The sequence below is a fragment of the Rissa tridactyla genome, chromosome 3 (genome assembly GCF_028500815.1).
Source record: "Rissa tridactyla isolate bRisTri1 chromosome 3, bRisTri1.patW.cur.20221130, whole genome shotgun sequence".
NCBI lineage: Eukaryota > Metazoa > Chordata > Aves > Charadriiformes > Laridae > Rissa > Rissa tridactyla.
In genome coordinates, this window is record NC_071468.1 from 3998888 (window position 1) to 4019458 (window position 20571).

Below are 20571 nucleotides of genomic sequence, written 5' to 3' on the forward strand. Positions count from 1 at the left end.
GAGTATTCAGACAGTTTGCTGATGTAATTTTTGTTTATTCACTACTCTATCCAGAATCACAGCCTGACTGTACACACCACCACTTTCAGGGGACATCTCTGATGTTGAGACAGTATGGAAAGCCTCTGGGTACTCCACAGATGCTAGGACTTGCATTGTACAAACGTATATACAGACTCAGATGCCATCAAAATGCTTACTGCCTTTTAGTAAGATCAATGACATCATGCAAAAATTTCTCAGGAAAGTTTTGAGAAAGAAAAACCAATTTGAGCCCTGGAAAAGGAAGAACAGGAAGGTATGTCGATAGGAGGAGTATACAGGGTAATGTTATTAGTTAAATTACTTTTCTTCGAAGATTTAAAGGAAAAAATAGAGAAGCAGATTCAGAAAATGTTTACGTAGGACTGGAAGGGACTTCCCACTGCAAGCACTGTGTCATATAATCCATGACAAAAACATAAAAACCACAAACTGAAGAGTCTCTGGACTTCACTGTTTACATGGAAGGGCTACTGCAAGAACTTGCCACTAATGTTAGAGAGCATCTTCAGATTTCCCACTTAAATTTAGTGATGGTGAGTTTACCTCCACTATTTTAAAACAAACACAAGTATTGAGATACTAGGACAATGGGTGTTGAGTAATATCTGATGGGACTGAAAACAAAGGACAGTCAACTGCTAAGCTAAAAATCACACAGGAAGATGCATGGGTTGGACTGCTTTGTCTTCTTTTACTATTGAAGACTTTCTTTAGCCTGAAAAAATCCTAAACTGAAAAATCCTTGCATTTTGCATTAATAATTAAAGCAGAGTACTTCCCAGTGAGCACACATTTGTTACAGTGGATTAATAAGTTTTCCTTTATGAATTCCAATGAGCAGTTTTTATGTAATCTGCTTGTCTTGCTATACACCATTTACAATACTGCTTATTGTTGTCTCAAGAGGCAGTTGTGTTGATACTCTTACGATTTACTTGCAGGCAATGCCAAACACCTTCAGCTCGCTGGAACACCAGGCAAAAGTCAACTTGATTTGCACCACTGCGGAGACGTACTCAGTAAGCTGGGAGGGGGGAGTACTAGCAGGTTCTAGAGCTCAGCAGACAGTCTCATCAGCAATGCGTAAATACACAGAGGGAGAGATTGGAGGTGCAATGCACTCTCTCATACGTGGTTGCGGTCAGTGGGATTTTGCTCTTCTTCAGGCAGTAATGAGAGAAGATGTCTCAAAAGTGAGAAAGGAGCCCCAGGGCTACCTTGGGCTGCTGCTGCCAGCACAGAGTGAAGTCCGGCAGCAACAAATGCTGTCCCCGTTCAAGTCACAGTAGATGGGGATGGGGGTGCTGATGAAGGACAGAGATTCTTGTCTCGCACACATAAAAGCTGACTGGCCCCTTTCCTGAAAGGCTTAACAGTACTGTGATATATTTGATACCGATGCCATTTTTTTGGAAGGTGGAGATACTAGTACCTTAAAAGATTCAAAAAGTACTGTTCAATGCTAAATTTAATTTCTTGTCATTAAACAGGGCAAAGAAACTCAGCCCCTTTCTTCTAATGTCCAAACGGAAAAACACAATCTTATTAGCAGCATTATCCTGAAAGCTCTGTTTTCCTCCCTGCAGCATTATCCAGCTTCTGGAAGAACTCTTCTCCAGCCCCATGCTTCCGTCCTGCTGCATTCAAAAGATGTGGAGCACAAGCCTGAAGATATCATGTCCCAGTACAATGAGGAGAGCATTTAGTGTGATGAATAGAGCAGCTATCGCAGTTTTGAGTAGTAATATTCACTCCTTTTAATAAGAAAGACCTCAAAAATAATAATGAATATTATATTGTAGGCAGAGGAAAAACATTCCCTTTGTTCCCACTCATTCCTGTTATATGCATCTTTGTGTGGATCTAGCTTCCTGAAAAGCCAAGGAAGAAGCTAACATTTAGCTAAATTTTATTATTCAGAATTATCATAGAAAATTTTATTTTATAATGAATCAGGGATCCAATACTGGAAGAAATTTTGCTTGTCAAGAGATCTAACATTTAATAACGTAACCTCAGCTTTTTTAAATCAAAGCATTTGATGGGATATGGGTCTGCAACACAAAGGTATCACAGCTGATACAAATGATTTGGACCATAAACAGTCTGGAACAGGATGGTATTTACAGGTGTGGAAAATGAAGAGTCTTGTGAAAAAAACCCTGCAAAAAAAGGAATGCTTGAAGAATAAAATCTTTCATTTTGCCATGTCCTGCCTAACCAAAATATTTGTGTAGCCAAGTGTTTTGCAAGAGACAGCTGGTAGAGACATCTACAGTTAAAGCTGCCGAGACTTTAAATATTTTGCCAAAATTTTAACTACCAGACTAAAATATTCCAAGCTTGCTGTCTGCCTCAAGCTGTAACAAAATGGTCCAGCAATGTTGAGGAAAATGGTTATGGAAAAAAAAAAGTATTTTTAATCAAAATTATTTGCCCCAGCTGTTTTTTGGAAGCAAATGAGAAATCAATGTTTCTGCTTCATTCTGCAGTTTGCCTCTTGAGTGACCATTGGATTGCCTTTCGCATTAAAGACACGCAGATTTGGCTGCAATGTAAGACTTGGAAAATCACTGATGTAAGTGGATGCTTTGCTATTGACTTTACTGAGACCAGTATTTTACCCATCAATATCAACCGCAGTACCATTAGTGGCAGATGATAACACATCGAGTAGAGCCTTTTGGCAGAAGAAGCAGCGAAGTCCTCCCTGGGGAGTGCGCAGATTGAAAGCCATGTACCTACATGCACTGTAGCTACTGCTTACAGCACCGAGCCCAGGTTAGTAAACCATATATATCGTGAGGAATATTAGCTTGGGCATCATCCTAATGCAGTCTCCAGTAAGCTCTGAGCACAGGCAAACCAGTCTGCCTCAAAAGCCTACGCAGACATACTACCTATGAAAGAGGTAGTATGTGCCACATGCACAAAACTTTTTCAACCATGTAGGCTGAAAAAGATAAAAGGTATCCTCTTAAGCTTGCACATGTTAAGGACTGCGACTGAGGTAAAAATGTCTTGCATTGCTAGCTCTGAAATGACTTGTGTCACAGCACTATAGTATCTATTTAAAAGACCAAAATAAAAGCTGTAGAGGGGGCATTTATTCAAGTATTTTATAATGGTGCTTAATTATGCACATGAAGCTTTCCTTAGTATTCCACGTCAACATATTTTTACTAGGAACATCCAGGTTAGAATAAAGAAATTAATGGTCCGACCAAGAGGTGGTATAAATCCCTAAGAAGTACTACACGTGCTAGATGAACACGGGCCATATCACAGATCATCTGACTGTGAGCTAATGGTGTAAACCTACAGTTTCAACATTCTTACTGAGTTTTGCATGTTCAAACTTGAAACATCTACAATGTTTCTACACCTACTGCATGTTTCCTATCGCTACGCATGCTGATGTCCAAGGAAAATTTTGCCTTACACAACCTGGAAATAAAACACTGAGAATAAACTCTTTTGTGTGGATATTCTGAGACATTGTGGGGTTGCGATTGTAAAGCATCTTGCACCCTTGTATTGAATAAGAAATAAGGGTGAAAGATCATGTGACTTTACCAAACTTTCAATGTCTTTGGAAAAATAATTTTTCATCTGAGCATGCTGCAGATTGAGTAGGTTCCTCTGAAGACAGCTGTAGTTTTTTGGTGACATGATCAGGTGATGTGGCACTCTACCTCTAACAGAGGCAACCATTTTAAAGGCAGCAGGTTTCATCTGATCACTTCCGAGATTAGGATTTTTCTGCTCTGTTTCCTGTGGCATCCTGTTCTCAACTGACATGAATTGTTGGCATTGTTCACCTTTTCCCAAGTCTTTTTTTGTAAGTCACGAGGGTGAAATTTTTAGCATTTGCCTATGTTTATATGTGCTATTTATAAAGCTATAACTAACAAACATTGTCCTGTATTGACAAGCCACTCTTAATGAGGGAAATACTGCCTTGCAAGGCAGAAAATGAAACAGTACAGCTGTATCTTGTTCACAAGGCAGCGAGTCAACCCAAGAACTAGTTGTAAAATCTGAGGTCCTCAGATTCACTCCTAAATGGCCAGGTTACGCTGACTGTTGAAATCAGGAAGAAATCAGTGGAGAAACAAAAATGAAAGCATTGTCATCAGTTGCGCTGTCTTTAGAAGTCCAAGTGTGTAAACAGAGCTATACCACAATGAAACCCTCAATACAGGTGCTAATCTTGATATGTGGGCCTGACCCTGCCACTTAGAACTGTGTGGGGAGTTTGAGACCGTTGCTTTCAGGCCCTACTTTCTATGACTTTAAACATCTTTTAATGTGAAGTCCACTTGCTGTTAAAACTGGCGTTGCCAGTACCTCTAGCTTTCTTGCAGAGGCAGGGTCCTGACAACTGCTCTTTTGATGACTGCCCTTCTTTCAATGAACAAGTCAGGTCAGAGAGCTGATACTGGAAAGGGAAAGACTGTGAAAGAACAAAGAAACGCTTTTTCTAAAGAAACTATACTTCCACTAATTCTGAGATACCACTACTTGCCTGCATTTCGTGCAGTTATCGAAAAATGTTGAGTGCCCGCATTTTGCTAAAATTGTTTTTAGAACCACAATAACTAAGATAATAAGTCTGAATTTTGCCCTGGAATAAAATCCCCTTGCACAGGCAGGCAGCCATGACCTGTTGTCCATAGAAGCCTTTTGGGGGGGGGGGGGGGGGGGGGGGCGGGAAAGCAGATAAGAAATCCTGGGAAAAGCCAAACAGCGTTATGGACCAGAATAACACTGTGCTTACAGCCAGTGCAAGCTCTAGAGGTCTGAACACAAACCACACAGGGATTCCTAGGGAGAGTCCAATACTGTTTGCTAGTGAGTAAGCTATTATGCTTCACTGGAATTAAAATATTTTTTATTACTACTTTTCTAACAATTTACTTAAATTACATGCAGCCAATGGCAAAAAGAAAAAAAAAAGCAATGAAAAAGACATGGATCATTTTATTTGTATACCCACAAATGTATCCACTTCATTCATTTAGAAACAAACGCTTCTGGAACCACAAACAGAAACCTCCTCACTAGCCCCCTGTCCATCTCGAACTCAAGCCAATGCCCTCCATCTTTAATGGCTATAATTGCTGCTCCTATACCCTGCGTGTTAACTCGATCCCTTTAGTCCTGCCAGCAATACTGGCCTTCATCCAGCTCATGTGCTTCTCATGCAGGTTCCTTTGTTATTTCCTTCCCACACCTCCTTTTGCACGATACGTCCACCCTGAGCTTTAGCTGCAGCCTTGCTCCCCTTCAGGTATTTCCAAAGCCCTGCCTCTACCACCATGCCCATGAGGAATTTCTACTTGAGTAGACATAAGCAAATAAGAACATCTGCTTAAAACAACACTTGCCTCAGTTACAGAAACCCCTCAGTCTGTAGGTCTGCTGTGCTAACAGGCTGTCCCTGAAATCACGCGTCATCGTTGCTGTTGTTCTCGGTCACCCCTTTGCTTACTTCTCCACGGCAGCTCCAGGAGCACTGTGTCAGCTCTTGAAGGCAGAGTATTTTTTATCACATCCTGGTACAGCACCTGGTGCCAGAGGGGGGTCTCATTCCAAGCTGGATTTTTACAGTTTATGGTTTAGGATAATATACTGGTAAGCTCTGGCCACTGTGTTACCAGATCAAGTAGTTTGTGGCAATGCAACCCCCTAATTACGACTGTCTAGCAAAACTATTTTAGATTTTCTTCCACTGCTTCCTCAGCTCACCCTAGATAACTTCTTCAGCTGTATCTTGCCACCTCTCCCTACTTCTGAGTGCCAGCACCAGCTCTTGGTGCCAGTGTTCCCTCAGGATGGCCGGGCTGCAGGCCCTGGGGGCGGGCTGTAGGAGAAAAGGGATGGGGAACCTGCTTCAGCTGTAAAACTCAGCACTTTGTTTATCTTTGTGGGCGTTTCATGCTTTTTTTTCTTGACACAGAAGAAAACACTTCTCATAAAATCAAGAGGAGAAAGGGAAAACTGGTATCGGGCACACACCGACAGCAAACGGCGGCAGACAGAGGAAGGCACCCGGTGTCAGTGAGCTGTGTAAGGGCTGGATGGAGGATATTCCGTGAGGGAATCCCGCACTCCTGACTGCTCAGCTTGCGTTGAGCCTCCTCCACCACTCACTTCAAATAAACCTCAGCTGCAATTTTGAGAGAAAAACTGTGAGAGTGTGAACCTTCCAGCAGCCTCTGAAACACTCTTTTTTTTTTTTTTTTTTTTTTTTTTCCTTCTCCTCGTCTCCGCGTGTTTCTGCGTTGAAGCCAGCAGGCCCGGCGGGAGCGGGGTGACGACGGGGGATTTCCTTCTCGCCCATTCAATACATGTAGTAAACACAGGCACGCCGAGCGCGGGCATCCTCCCCGAACGCCGCCTGCCCAGCCCCCGGTGCGGTACGTGTATGTCTCTGCACCCGGGCGGCTTGTAGAGCGGTACGGTACCGCCGGGCGCGGAGGGCGCCGCGCAGGCCGAGCTCCGCGCCCGCGGCCCCGCCGCCCACTTGCCATGCGCTGCCCGCGGCCCTGCGCGGCGGGGGGAGGCGGGTGCCCGCGTCCGGAGGAGGAGGGGGGGGAAGCGCGGCGCGGTCCGCCCAGCCCAGGCGGCGGCGGTGGCGGTCGTGGCAGCGGCGGTGGGGTTTCCCCCTTCCCTGCCGCGTTTCTCCGCGCTGCGGAGGCCGCCGGGGCGGGGGAGGAGGGAAGAGAAGGGAGGGGTGGGGGGGGGGAAGGAGGAGCCGCCGCTGTGAGGCGGGCGGGTTGCACACACACACACACACACACACACACACGCACAGTGTGCGGAGGAGGAAGAAGGAGGAGGAGGAGAGGGAGGTCGTCGCCTCGGCGCAGCCCCGGCACCCTGCGCAGCGCGGCGGGGCCGGCGGCGGCGCCCGCGCTGCCTCCCGCCCCGGCGGCGGCTGAGGTAAGGCGGCTCGTGAGGGGCTGCGCGCGCGGGGCGGCCGTTGGGGGCGACCGTTGGGGGCGACCGGGTGTGGCGGCGGCATCGCGTCCTTCACGGGTAGCGGCTCTGCCCGTCCCTCGGCTCCGGGCCGTAACCTTGGGCTACCGGGGCAACCGCCGGGGCGGCTCTGCCGGCTCCGGCCCCCCCGGCCTCGGCTCACCGGCCCGCTGCCTCGGCGGGTACGGGCGTACACACACATCTATGTCTGTGTGTACGTGTGGGTTTTTTTTTTTTATATATATATGTGTGTGTATATGCACACCTCTGTATGTGTGTGACTGGTGACTGAACTATTCTTCTCATCTTCACTGCCAGCTGTGCAGCTCGCTGTAGTTTCTGAGTGTATCCGGATTTTGTCAGTGCTGGGCGGTGTGACAAATGTTTCTGTGTAGTTAAGTATAACTTTCTTGTGGTGGTTGGTTTTTTTTTTCCACTTTTCCCCCCCTTTTTTATTTTTATTTTTCTTTTCTCTCTTTTTTTTTTTTTTTCCCCCTCAGAGAAAGGAAGGCTCTCCTCTGAAGATCATATTTATTTGTTTTCTTTCAGATGTATTGTAAGGTCTCTCGGGATGCAAGTGCTTGCGATGCCTCTCGGTGTCTGTACGTGTGTCACTACACAGATGTTTTTAAATCACTCAGTGGTAATCTTCCAAGCAAGGTGCAAAACCAATGTTTCCATTTTGCCGGCAAGGCTGCGCACCGTATCTGATGCATGACTTTGAATTATGTGCAGTCAGACACCTGTTACTTAATCCTGTTTATCTTTTCCAGTTACAGTTATCCAGCCTTGGTCTTCTTTTTTTAATATCCGAAAATAAATTACTAATATTCTTTTATGCTGGCATCAAGTAAAACCCGGGGAATCTAGTGTGTTTGTGAGGTATATAGTGTGTGTTTGTTAGGTAATACTTTCTCAAAGGGAGATGATTTTGGAAAGTTATAGAATAATCTTTATCTCTAGGGGAGTTTATATAATGTTAAAGTGTCCATGGGGATGGATCTGTACAAAAGGCGGGCAGCAGGGGCTACACAAAATCAAAGCCTTGCACAGTATCAATCTTCAGTACAGCGTGCATCATGTTCTCTTAATATGTAAATAACATTTATGTTTTCCAAACTTCACTTGATGTTGCACCATGGAATTTTCAGTTTAATAATTGGACTTAATGAGGATGCTGGAGAAGATGTCGCATTTCTGATTCTGCAAGAGGATGGAGTAGGTTCTTTTGTAACACGTTTGTGTTGGTGGTTGTATTCTGTAGTTTACTTGAGCAGTTTCAGCAAGCTAGTGATATTACTCGCTTTAGGTTATTTTCTCTAACTTCTGAAAGAGTAACGTCGACAGTATTTGGAGGCTTTCTCTGGATGAAGGGTACCTAATATTGCTATGCACCACAAAATAATTATTGTAACATACAGCTGAGCAATTTTGTATTATACAGAGACAGTTTCTAAATACGAGCTGGGAACAGATTTATTCCTCTCTGCAACTGATAACTTCATAAAGTAATTAAAAATAAATGACAGATATCAGGGATGAGAATTCTCTTCCACAACCGTTAATACCACTCTGCCTGTCAGTTTTGATTCATCTCGATGATATCACTAAAAACCAGTTATTAATATGAAAGTCAAACCTTTGGTGAAAATATAACTGCGAGTAGCTGTCAAAATAAAATTTTAAGGTCTGATTTCATTGCTGGATGTGGATACGTACTTGGTAGAGTAACAATGCCTTTTATTTTATAGACATGCGCCCACGCACAGGAGCTTTGTTCTAAAACAGTGTTTTCTGTCATGAATTTATGCATAACCTACACTCTCTGCTTTTCCTTAGCATGCAGGGAAGAAAGAACCGTAAGGGGGAAGGGAGAGAAACCAAAAGGGGGAAGAGAGAGAATTCATATGAATTTCCCTTACTGACAGAGGAAACACCTCTTTGTTATATATCACCCCAAATCACTGGTTGTGTTCTGCTTTCACCTTTTCTAAAATAATGGTGAGTTGTTTGGGCTTGATTGACGTTGCTGACTTCTGTTGCAGACTTTGGCCATTTGTTCCAGTAATATCTGGCTGTGATGATGAACTTGGGGCTGTGTTGTGAGTCTGTCAAGTATTTGTTACAGCTTTGTAGGAACTGATGGCTTTATTTTCACCAGGTCTGCATATACTGTGTTGAAAACCTGTAGGGGTATAATTTCCGCACTTACTAAGATGACTTATTTTGTAGTTCTTTTTTGTTTTTTAACTTGTCATTTTTGTGGTCTGTTTGCATTGTTCAGTGGTTTGCTTTCCTTGGTGGTTTTAACAGCTCAATTGTTATTCTTTCCTGTTCGTAATTTACCGAAGACTGAAGTCTGAAACAGCTTTTTAATATTTTCCTTAAAATTGAATTAATCCCTTTTCCAGGAGAAAGGGACAGAGGAATACTTACCAGAATTTTAAAAATGAGAACAAAAACTTAATGCAGGCATCTTATCTAAGAGTGTCTAGTTATGAAAATTGATACCTCATCGATTTTGGAGGAGGCTGGTTTCCTCTGTAGTTTCAATCATTTGTCCCATTAGATTTGGGGAGTTGTTGTAAATTAGTTTAGAAGTGAAATTTTCCAAGTCATAAAATCTCTGGTTGGTTGTTAGTAGAAATCATTATTAAAGGTTGCATAAGCATTATTTGCAGGATGGCTAATCAGTAGCCTGAGCTAAGTTCCATTCTCTAATAAATAGATGCATTGTGCTACTTCAAAAATTGCAAAATTGATGGCTTGAGCTCATTTACTGATTTTGCAAGATACATCCAGTTTTGGGAAGACTCTTTGATGTCTGCAGAAGTTGCACATAGTGGAGATGTTTATGACCCAGCCTGTTAACTCTTCAAAAAAATTTTTGATCATGCTGTTTAGGGCATCTTATTCTTATGAAAGATGCATGCTTACCACTTACCACATCAAAATTACCTATCTGCATACTTCAAAGGCTGCAATAAGTTTTATTCAGTGGGACTTTCTGAGAGCAGGCTTTGTGGTCCTCTTGCTGCTGCAGGAAAGTATGTGTTGACTCTACTTTGCCGTATGATGCTGTATTCCCAAAGATCTGACCTGTAGAGGGATTGAGTATATGGGATGGCAGTGGTATAAATACTGAAAATACTGTGCTTCGACATTAACCAGCCTGCTTTGCTTATGTTCCTGCCCTAAGTGAGCACTAAGCTATGAAAATCTGTCTTGTTCGTCCTCACCCATCTTCTTATGGTAGTGGTTTCTGGAAGTTTTGTAAATATGAATAAAGAGGCTTGTGAAACTGCAGAAGAAGACAAATTCCCAGCCATTCTGGAATTTATCAATTAATTATGCCTAGTAGTAGCTTCCATGTTCCAGGAGGACGTGCTGCTGTATCTGAGTGTGTAGAATAGGGCCATAACATGGGGAAGAGTATCAGACTAGCCCTTTCGCAGCTGTCCTCACAGTGCTAATGCCGGGACTCTGTAGTTTTCAGGACAAGATGCTCCCGAGCGGCTTATGTGAGGCACAGAAATAGATGGTGCGGCACACTTGTGGCTCTAGCAGTTCCTCTCCAGCAGACTTCTGGATGATGAGTTGTTGATCTTTTCCCTGTGAGGTTGTCACTGCTGGGATCTTGGAAGAAAATCAATACTTACACCCCCTCCTTTTGAAGACCTGCATCAGCTTATATAAGGTAGTGAAGTGCTGTGATTTCTTTTGTCAGTTTTGTTACACAAGTCATTGTAGGTATTATCCACTGAATGAAAAACTCATTAAAGCTGTATGTGTGCAACAGCAAAAGAATCTTGATTTTTGGAGAAGAATGAAACAAAACTCTGTCTTCCTTTCTACTGAAGAGCCCAGCCCTTAGGCAGACTGTTACGAAGTCATACTGTCCTGTTTGCCCTGTTACTAGGCTTGGATGAATGGTATTTGTGAGTGGTTGTAATATTTTGTTTCACCTTTGGAGTTCTAAGGAGCACCAATTGGTCTGTCACTGGAATGGAACCTGTTCCTGGGGAGCAGTGCAGGTATAACTGAAAGGTTAGGTTGCCGTAATGTAGCGTATCTGCTCATGAAAAGGGAGAAAAACAAGATCTCCAGCTTTTCAGGCCAGTTGCCTTTTTCATGGTTTAGGATTCTGTGGCAAATGAGGTTATTACTTTGGTCTCTCTGTGGCTTCCCATTCGTTTTTGTTGCCGGTTACTGGTGTTGAGCTCTGTCTTGATCCTGTCCCACCAATGGCTAATAGCTGGTTGTGGGACAGACAGCATAGATCACGAAAACCATACATACGGCATGGAGCAGTCTCACTTGTCCTCCCCTGTTTAATGACCAACTCATTTAATGAGTAGGTGAATCCATAATCTGCTTTTCTGCAATTGCTGCATGCTGTCTGATAGAAAATCTATCCTATAACCAGTAAGTGCTCCTAGTTCCTGATGTTGTGTCTCTCATCTTTCTTTCTATAATAGCAAGTGGTCAAAACTTGAGTTAAATAGGTGATTGACAGCTCTCACACATCTAAAGTTAGGGCCTTGCTTTCCATTTTCTATGGATGCTGTTACTGTACCATCATGAGGCCCTACACTCAAACAGTTAAGGGTCACTCTGTTGGTCTTTTCTCAAAATAAGAGCTTATTTCTTTAAGCAGTAACAGTAACTGGGAGCTTTAGGCAAATGAGGTGAGATGGTCTGCTTGGAATGTAGTCTATTGTAAGGTCTGTTTGTGGAATTCTTTAAATTAGTGTTGTTGAAGTAACCACGCACCTCTGCCCTCTCATTTCTGAGAAAGCCTGGCTCTATTCAGTTGACTTTGGGGCTCTCAAATTGTAACTCTCTTTGTGAGCTAACCTTGCAACTGGCAATTGTAGAAGACCATGAGAAGATGTATAATGTTACAGATGCTACGTTCAAGAGTGACTTTTCAGATTGAATACTCTACATTGTTCCTTTCCAGATTTACTGATTTACTTGAAAAGTTTTTAAGCTAGGCTTGCTACTTGTATTCCATTGTTTTTATGTGTAATACCATCTGAAAACATGAAGAGATAAACAATTTACAGATGTCACCCACCTATCAAATAGTTATATAAGAGCATTTTCTATCTGCAGTTGGTCTAGCAATCTGCCATCTGAGAGAGGGTATATATTCGACCTCAGAAATGTTTGCATGCACTTTGGTAAGGAAGCAATGGGTATGAAAAAGGTGGTAAAGAGCAGGCTATTTATTCTTGAAGTTATAGATAGATTTCCTTTTCTAACAATTTCTATATTGACTTGAGTACACGTGCTCCTGCAGACTGGAAGCAATCAGTCAGGAGGTTAGTGACTAATAAAGGGGGCAAAAAGAGTAAGAACTTGAAAGGTTAATAAGAAGCACGTCTTGGATTCCAGTGATGTAGAGTTTCCATGATCCTGTGAACAGTGTGATGTTGTGGAAAATCACAAGTAATAAGGAAGGTCTTGTGAGATGTAAGCTGTGGTTTTGGGCCAGATAGGTTGGATGAAAGAGCTTCTCATAATAAAGCAGTAATTTTAACTCTCTGATCTTTTAGGCTGTTCCAAAACTCTACAGGGTTTTGTGTTCCCTTTTTTCTTGAACATATTTATTTCCCATGCCTGCAATTGCCACATCTCTCACATTTGCTTTTTCGTTTTCCTTCCTAACCTTGTGGAGATGTTCATCATTGATGTTGCTGTCTGTGGTATACTTGTTGCACGTACAGATCTCTACTCTCCTCTTAGCTGAGGCTCTGCTCTGGATACAGGATGCTCCCCCCTATCTGTGCTGCTAAAAGGAAACACAGGGAGGAAAGGAATTGATAGCTGTAGTAAAAGCCTTTTGTTTTGAAATACACAAATTAGGATAAAAGTTCTTAAAAAAAACCCAGCCAAATAAAAAAAAAAAAAACCAAACCAACCAAACAGCAGTTTTGAATATCGATACCTACATGGAAGTTGCTGGTTTTGTTATGTAGACACGATAAGGACATGTTACTCTAATTCCCACAGGATTCCCCTCAGAAAAGAGTGAGTGGAAATGGAGGATGAAAGCCTTATTGGGAAGTATGAAACAGAGCCGTGGAGTGCTTACTGTGGTGGTGCTAACGTGTTCTATTGAACCAAACAGAATTGGTATAATTCTCTTCTATGAAGGACCCTGATCAGGGAAGGAAAAACATTTTTGAAGAAGGGGGAGAGATGGGGTGAGAGCCTGATGAATTCACGGTAGGTTTGTTTGCAGAACGACAAGGAAACACAACTGTTAAAGGAGAGGTTGGCTGGCACGGTGTGGTGATGAAATAAACAGTGTATTGCTCCTAAATCTTGACTGCAAGGCAGACAGGGGCTGTTGGATGATTTGATTTTATTATTTTTTTTTCAGATGTAGTTCTTGAGGATTGGTGCGGATTAATTGGGCACTCTGGTGGATTCAGAGAGCTGTACTGCATGTCTGACATCAGCAAAGAATAGACTGAGTAATTACTGCTTTCTGGTCTTTCAGTCTGTGTTATTTGTGTACCGCTTCCCTAGCAAAATATGCTTAGGAATAATTGTCATACATTAAATGACAAGGGAAGATGGAATGTGATTGCAGGTCTATCAGATCAGCTTGCAAATTAGGTGCTGCAGTCTGGTATAAGAGCTGTTAGTCGCAGGTAATGTGAATACTTTGACATCACTGCTCAGCTTGTAATTTTTGCATTGGAAATCTCCTGTATCCGCATATGCTGCAGGTGCAGGGGAGCTCTTGGAAATTCCCCTCAGTGCGTCTGCCGTCCCTCACATGATGCGCTTATCGGCTTTGATTGGTGAATTCCCATGCTGAAGCAGAAGGTGGGGGTTTCTGAAGGCGGGGAGGAGAGGAGGGGAGAGATGTGACCTGGGAGAATAATTGGGGGCTCAAATAGGATAGTCAGAGTGGGGAGGAGGAGATTGAGCTGCCACTCGTTGTCCTGGGGGGATGGTGGTGCCACATTCTCCCAGGCACAGCAGCTGGGGCTGTGAGACCCTGACAGGCTCTTCTGGTTGCTCTAAAGCTAGGAGAAATAGCTCCCACCATACATCTACATTTACGCAGGGGAAGGACTGTTGCTGCTGTAACCTGTCTGCCACAACTGAACTGATACAGTGATTGTTTCCAAATCTTTCAAATTTGGCAATATCTGGCAGAGTCTGGTTGTTCTTTTTGCTGGTGCTCTGGTTTTGAGCTACGAAATACATAGTGGCTTTTTGTTGATCTGTGAATATAGCAGGTGGCAGGGAAGAGAACTGACTTCTGAGAAGACCTTGGCCCAGGTCAGAATAAAACAGACCTAGTTTTTTAGTTGCAGAGGTTGCTGCTTCCCTGCATGCAGATATCCCTGGTATAATTTTGCTAACTTCAAGCAGACCCTCTTCTACGTGGATGCATCCTAAAGCATTATGTATGTTTGGCGCTGTGTGCTTTTTCTATTTTAATTTTTTCTTGCCAGACTGAGAAAATACTGGAGTCAACATATTTGCCTAGCCTGGCCCACATGTATTGATAAAATGGTCTCCTTTGAGGTATTCTAATGAGCACATAAGGTTAACTTTGAAAAGTCATACAAAAATAGTTTGTGTGCCATTTTGTGTGTGTCTTTGTAGAAGAAAATGTTTTACAGTACAATTAGTCTTTGCATCAGGTAATGGCACTATTTGCACTGATTTTATGGGCGTGATTGCCATCTCTTCCCTTGTTGGATTAATGAAGACTGACACCTTGGAAGAAGCATATGGTACTTACCTCTCTCTGGTTAAAAAGCTGGTGTAGTGCTGGTGACCTTGGTAACCTGTATTGGTACTTTTGTAATTGGGTGCATGGATTGCACTCACAGGAGAGAGTACCCCACATGTCTATTTTGCAGACTTGGCTGTTAATTATCTTTACGTTGAAAAAGAAAGACAGCTGATGATCTCTTCATTTTCTGGGGGGAGCTGGTAGTAAAGATGTACAGGTACAGGTGGACAGGAAAAAGAAACAGCAGTATCAGTCCTTCTGCATTTTGGGTTTACCTCTCCAGAGAGCTGTGGGATCATTACTGTGGAGAAATGTTGAGTGTTGTTCCTGTTGCATGTTTTTGTTTGGTTGGTATGGAAGATATAATTCTTGATTTCTGCTAGTCTGAGTTAATTTAGAAGGATTCTTATTAATGAAGTCTGTACTGCAAAACTGCGGTCCCTGTGTGGATAGCGGAATCACAGCTCACTCAGACCTTTATCTCATAGTCCAGATCACATATAAAAACTTAATCACCATTTCTCTGCTGTATCTTCATTTTCAATGCCGATCCTTTCGCTGAATTGCAGCCTAAGAAAAAATAAAATGTGTTGATTTTTGGCTATGGTAACAGTTCTACCAGTTGATTTATTCAGGGTTTTTTGTTTGTTTGGGTTTTTTGGTTGTGGTTTTTGGTTTTTGTTTTTGTTTTGTTTTTTTTTTTTTATAGAGGTAGATAAATGATGCTCTCCAAGTTTTGTGCAGATCGCTGTGTATTAGTTTTGAACGGCTTTCCTGTGGTGAACTAAAAGCCTTGTATAACGTAAATGCATTTCCAGATGTGGGGAAATGAAAAGTATATGTTAGCAGTAATTCTTTGCTATACACACACTTGTATTTATTTTGTAAATGCTTCTTGTATTTTAAAACACATGAGGTGAAACCAGTACTTACATGAGCAGCTGTGAATTGGCATGAAGTAGACAACTTCTAAAAAAGAAAAAGTGACCTTTATTACTGGGAATGTTTTTGGTTTTGATTTTTTTTTTTGATGATCTTTGTGACACTTTAGTTTTCAAAACTGAATCAATCTGTCAAGAAATACGTGCTCTGGTTCATATATCTTTGATTTATTTATGCTCAGTTAAATAAGCAGTGCCCTGTAATCTTCTCGGATCTTATCCTGCTTTCACTTCTAATTTATCCTTGAAAAGACACTTCTCACTTGAATTTGGGATAACCATCTTGGTTCCCCACAGTAGAACTGAGGATGAATATTGTGAAAACAAAGATGTAATCGCAGCTCTCGGATGTTTGATATGTTAAAAAAATCTATTGAATAGATCTGAAATTAGACAGATATACAGGTAGTACTTCAGGTAATTTTGAATCATCAAATGATTGATACGGTGAGTAGTTTTCCATGATTGAGCAATGTTGAGCAATGTGGCGATTACTTCAAAGCTTTTGAAAACTGGAAGACAGATTTTGAAATTCACAAGTAGAAATGGCAGAGGGAATTACATTGCTGTGTTAACCATTACAGTTAACCATACAGTTTTAAGAAGTTGGCTCTGTCCTACTGGTATTTAGTGTCAGAATCTTCTCTGTGTATTTTAATGTAATTGTCATTCTCTCTTTTTTTTTTTTTTAAATGGAATTGTTTTCTTTGCAGAACACAATCTTAGTACGACAAAATAAGAGAGATTTTGCGGTCGTCTATAGTTACATTAGCCTTTTTGTGGGCTTAGTTTTTGAACTGTTTTTTTTTTCTATTCCCTTAGTATCTGAAAGAATAATCTCTGCCTTTAGCAGCTTTTAAATACTCATGAAGACCTTCATGAGTATTTTGAAATTTTAATCAAAACTTGGATTGTGAAGGTGTTGTTTGGTTCATCTGGAAGTATCAGAGTAAAGTGTCAATTTTGTTAAGAGCTATAAACCTATATACCTTAAAGTTGTAAAATTGTAGACCTACAGTATTTATTAGGTGAAGTAAATCTCTTCGTTAAAAGTACGTGCTCCTGTATACATGAAGTACAAATAAATTTCTGGCTAAGTTTTGTTTTGTGAGGGTTTTTTTTTGTTTTTGTTTTTTTTTTTAACTTTTTTCAGAAGTTTAAGAAAATATAACACTTCTGGGTTAATTTTGAATCATGTAAAGGAATTCTTATTTAAAAATGACCTAAAGTGGTCACTTCTTTCCCCCCCCCTTCTATTTCTTCACGCTATCATCGCATTTTGGGCTTTAGAAACTAGAGAGTATTGTCTTAATGGCTTCGGCAGGACATGTTTTGCTTAGCTGTGTAGTCTTCAGTTCAGCTGGTAATTAGCACATCTCTTAATGACTGAAACATAATTTTAACAAAAGTTGGCTCTTCGTGTTCAGCAACGTCTGTTGACAAAACGCAGGTGTTATGAGCATGTAACCTAAGTCAATTTGAGCCTTGTATTCAACTCAGAATTACCGTGCCTTATCTAAGGTGCCTTTTGGAAGGTTGTTGCAATTTATCTGTTCTCTCTTACTGTAGTACTACTGCAACTGGATTTATGCATCTGCAATTTTAATAAGCAAGATTGATAGGCCAAAATTGTGTGTGTCCACCTACTGGTGTATTCCTTTCATTGTTAAAAGGCAAAAAACCCATAGAAAACATTACTGTATGAGGAGTATACCACTGGAGATGTGGTTTGTTCTGCTCTCAGTGCAGCTCATTCTGAGCAAAGCCCATGAGTTGAGGATTGGTGAGATGGTGTTCTTTGAAGAACTCATGAGAAGCAGGGTATATAAACTTTATTTCAGTCTTATATTTTTCATTCTTGTTTGGGCTTGATATGGTAAGTAGCTCTGTAGTTCATGTCTAGCTCTGTGCTGCTAATATTGCTGTCCCGTTTGGGCCTTGCAAAAGTCAGAGCAAGTCACTTAATTTTTGCTGTCCTTGTGGCTTCCCATCTTCAGAAAGAGATTTTATGGTCACCTTCCAAGATATTAGTAAATAAAGCCTGGGTGACACTTGTCTGCAGTGTGTTTTGACATCCTTTATGAGTGGTGCTGTAGTTGCTGTTGATTGTTATTTTTCTTGTACCAGTCTACTTGCTGCCTCTAAAAAGTTGTCAGTTGCTTAATAACATGCAGAAGCAAAGCAGAAGGCGGGGAGTGGAGAGGGGAAAAAAAGAAAGGCGGCTATACTATTTGATAGATAATCAAATGCCTTCTGTTTTGTTGGTTTTTTTTTAATCTTGAAGTTTGACCTGATAAAAGAAAGGTAGCCAGAATCTAAATAGTATCAGGAATTACTTGGCGGGAGGAACGTCATCTACGAGAAGTAAAGCTGACCTGGGTACAGCACGCTGCAACGGCACAAACCCAGCCCTTCACAGCTTGAAATGTGATTGAATCAGCCTGTCGGTTTTGCAGGTGAAATGCTTCATTTGCCTTCATTAACGGTATTGACAGTATCCTATTGGCTGTACATCCAATGGGGTTCCAGTTATTCCTTCCAAAGTGAAGTGTATATCCATGAAGTTGTCTCATGATGCAGATGCTTCTGACTGTATCACGAGGCTGACATGGACTTTGCTAAAAATGCTGTTTTTCAGAAAAGCCAGCCCCCTAGTTTGTGAGATCTGATGTCAAAGGCTGCACTTTTCCAGGATAGAGAGAAATTGCTGGGATTGTAGATTACTATACTGAGGCTGGTATAATTTCTTATAAATAAATAAAAAGGGATTTTTAGCTTAGTTTCAGCAGAGCAAGGAGTGGCTGTCAGGACTCGTTTGATCCTGTAGTACTAAAGCGTGGTAGTGTTACTGGGTAGAGTACGTAACCTGTTGTGACACAGGAGGGATAGGCGCCCAGCCTGAAAGCTCTTTCTTTGCTGTTTGGTATTGGTTTGGTGATTCCACCATTTAGCTCCCTTCCTCCCGTCTTCTGGGCATAGGCACATCTGGCTGCAGTGGACTTTTAAAATTAAATTTCTCTGTTCTAAACCAGGACTTGGGTTAAATACAGTAAGACGCACACAGCCCCCCACACCATCCCCATTGTTCTGATTATTGTATTTTTTCAATACCTATCTTAAATGATAGTGCCTGACATGAAGGTTTGTTGTCTTGTGAACAACGGGATACACAACAGCCTTCAGCAGTGCCCATCAGAACAACGTGCACAGTTCCAGCTCAGCCCTTAAAGTATGAACTGAAGTACAGCACAATGTAAATGTCAGTCCAGGAATGTGAGGTAGGTTTGGTATGATCCCTTAAGGATTCTTTCTTCGTGTCCTAAATTGCAAGGTTTCTGGGGCAGGAACTATCCTTGCATTATTTATTTTATAGCATTTATTACAATGCAGCCTTATTTTATTTAAAAAAAAAAAACAAACCAAACCAAACTGATTGATGCCCATTTGCTGATACCCCAAATGAGATAATACACGACAACGTGGTGTTTTTAATCAGAATATATATACAACACCACTTTATGCAAGTTAAGAAGAAATGGCATCCATGTTATTCAGTTCAGCATGCTGAAGTGTCTAAAGGTATAAAGCAGCTTTCAGAATAATTACGACAATTTTGTATCTCTTTATATTCCAATTGTTGAGACTTTTTTTTTTTAATGTGATAAGAGGGCTTACAGAAGCCTGCAGTGTATGTGTTAGCAACAGGGATTCTGGTAAATTACTTCTTGACCTTGACTTGCAAATCAAAAGGTAGCAAATCAGGGACATGGACATACTCTACCAGAACAAACTCCCAGGAGTGCAGCTTAATGTATGGAGCAAGGCATTGCTCGTACTGCTTAGATTGACGTGGCATGCACTATTACAGGCTGTTGTCTTTAATACCTTTTTTTAAGGAGCAGATCCAGTTTTGATTTATAGCCCAGCAGTAGCAAAGTTCCATTCTTTTCAGTTTTAGAAGTATAGTCTGATATAGGATATTTATCAAGCAGTCTTTTTTCATAAAATCTTTGACGCCAGTCTTCCAGAAAAAATGCAAATATACCTCTTAGTGTTATTTCTAGGTATGAGGGTTCCCTGTCTAAACCGTTAAGTCAGAGCATAACTCAGGAGCACCATTTCCCCCTTTTTTCTTTTTTTTTTTTTTTTTTTTTTTTTAGCAACTGTATGGAGATAGTCTGAATCAGCAAAGCTTGCTTAAAGGGACATAAAACCATATACAGGTATAAAAAAATACTATTTTTTTTTTTTTTTCAATGAACTGAAGTAGCAGCCGACCACTGAACATCCCTGTCAGTTTTAAAACTAATTGATATGGATCATGCTATTTCTGTTTCATCCCTCTTTCTTTCAGTTCTGTGAAAGGCAACAAAGAACAAACCCTGAACAAACTCGACTGCGCGGTTGGATTAGAAAAGAAATAGAAGAGACTGGTCAGAAATTGCAATCTAATGTACGAAGCATAGATCTAGAAAGATGTTTCAGCTATGCTAAAAATTATTTGACAGTTCGCAGGCTTACAACGCTCAGTGATCTAATAGTGGTTCTGGAATCTTTTTTTAGGCGTTGTACATACTTGTTAAAAATGCTCCTTCCCCCAAAGAATTTGTAACACCAGTATAGGAGGAGCCTAGAGCTGGACACAATTTTTAGTATACAGGCAGTAGAATGTAAGTGTGAAAAAAATCTAATTACACGTGGTAAAGATCAGCCTAACAATTCAGGCTGCATGTTTTAATAGCTTTCAGTCAAGTGAGACTTCAAAGTTATTGACTTCGAAGTGTGGATTTTTACATCGGACAACCTGGTACTGCCCACCGTCATAAGAGATGT

General features: G+C 41.4%; 1 protein-coding gene across 6 annotated transcripts in view; it reads left to right on the forward strand.

Annotated features, from left to right (window-relative positions):
• The first annotated feature begins 6870 nt into the window (after nt 1-6870).
• Nucleotides 6871-20571, forward strand: part of PLCB4 (phospholipase C beta 4) — a 205712-nt gene continuing 192011 nt past the window's right edge. For 4 of the 6 annotated variants that reach the window (XM_054194796.1, XM_054194798.1, XM_054194797.1 and 1 more), the window contains exon 1: nt 6871-6993. The gene's annotated coding sequence lies outside the window, so the exon portion shown is untranslated. Of the gene's footprint in view, nt 6994-10496; nt 10727-20571 lie in introns of those variants that run through there. The other 2 variants (XM_054194800.1, XM_054194799.1) reach the window with 1 other exon arrangement.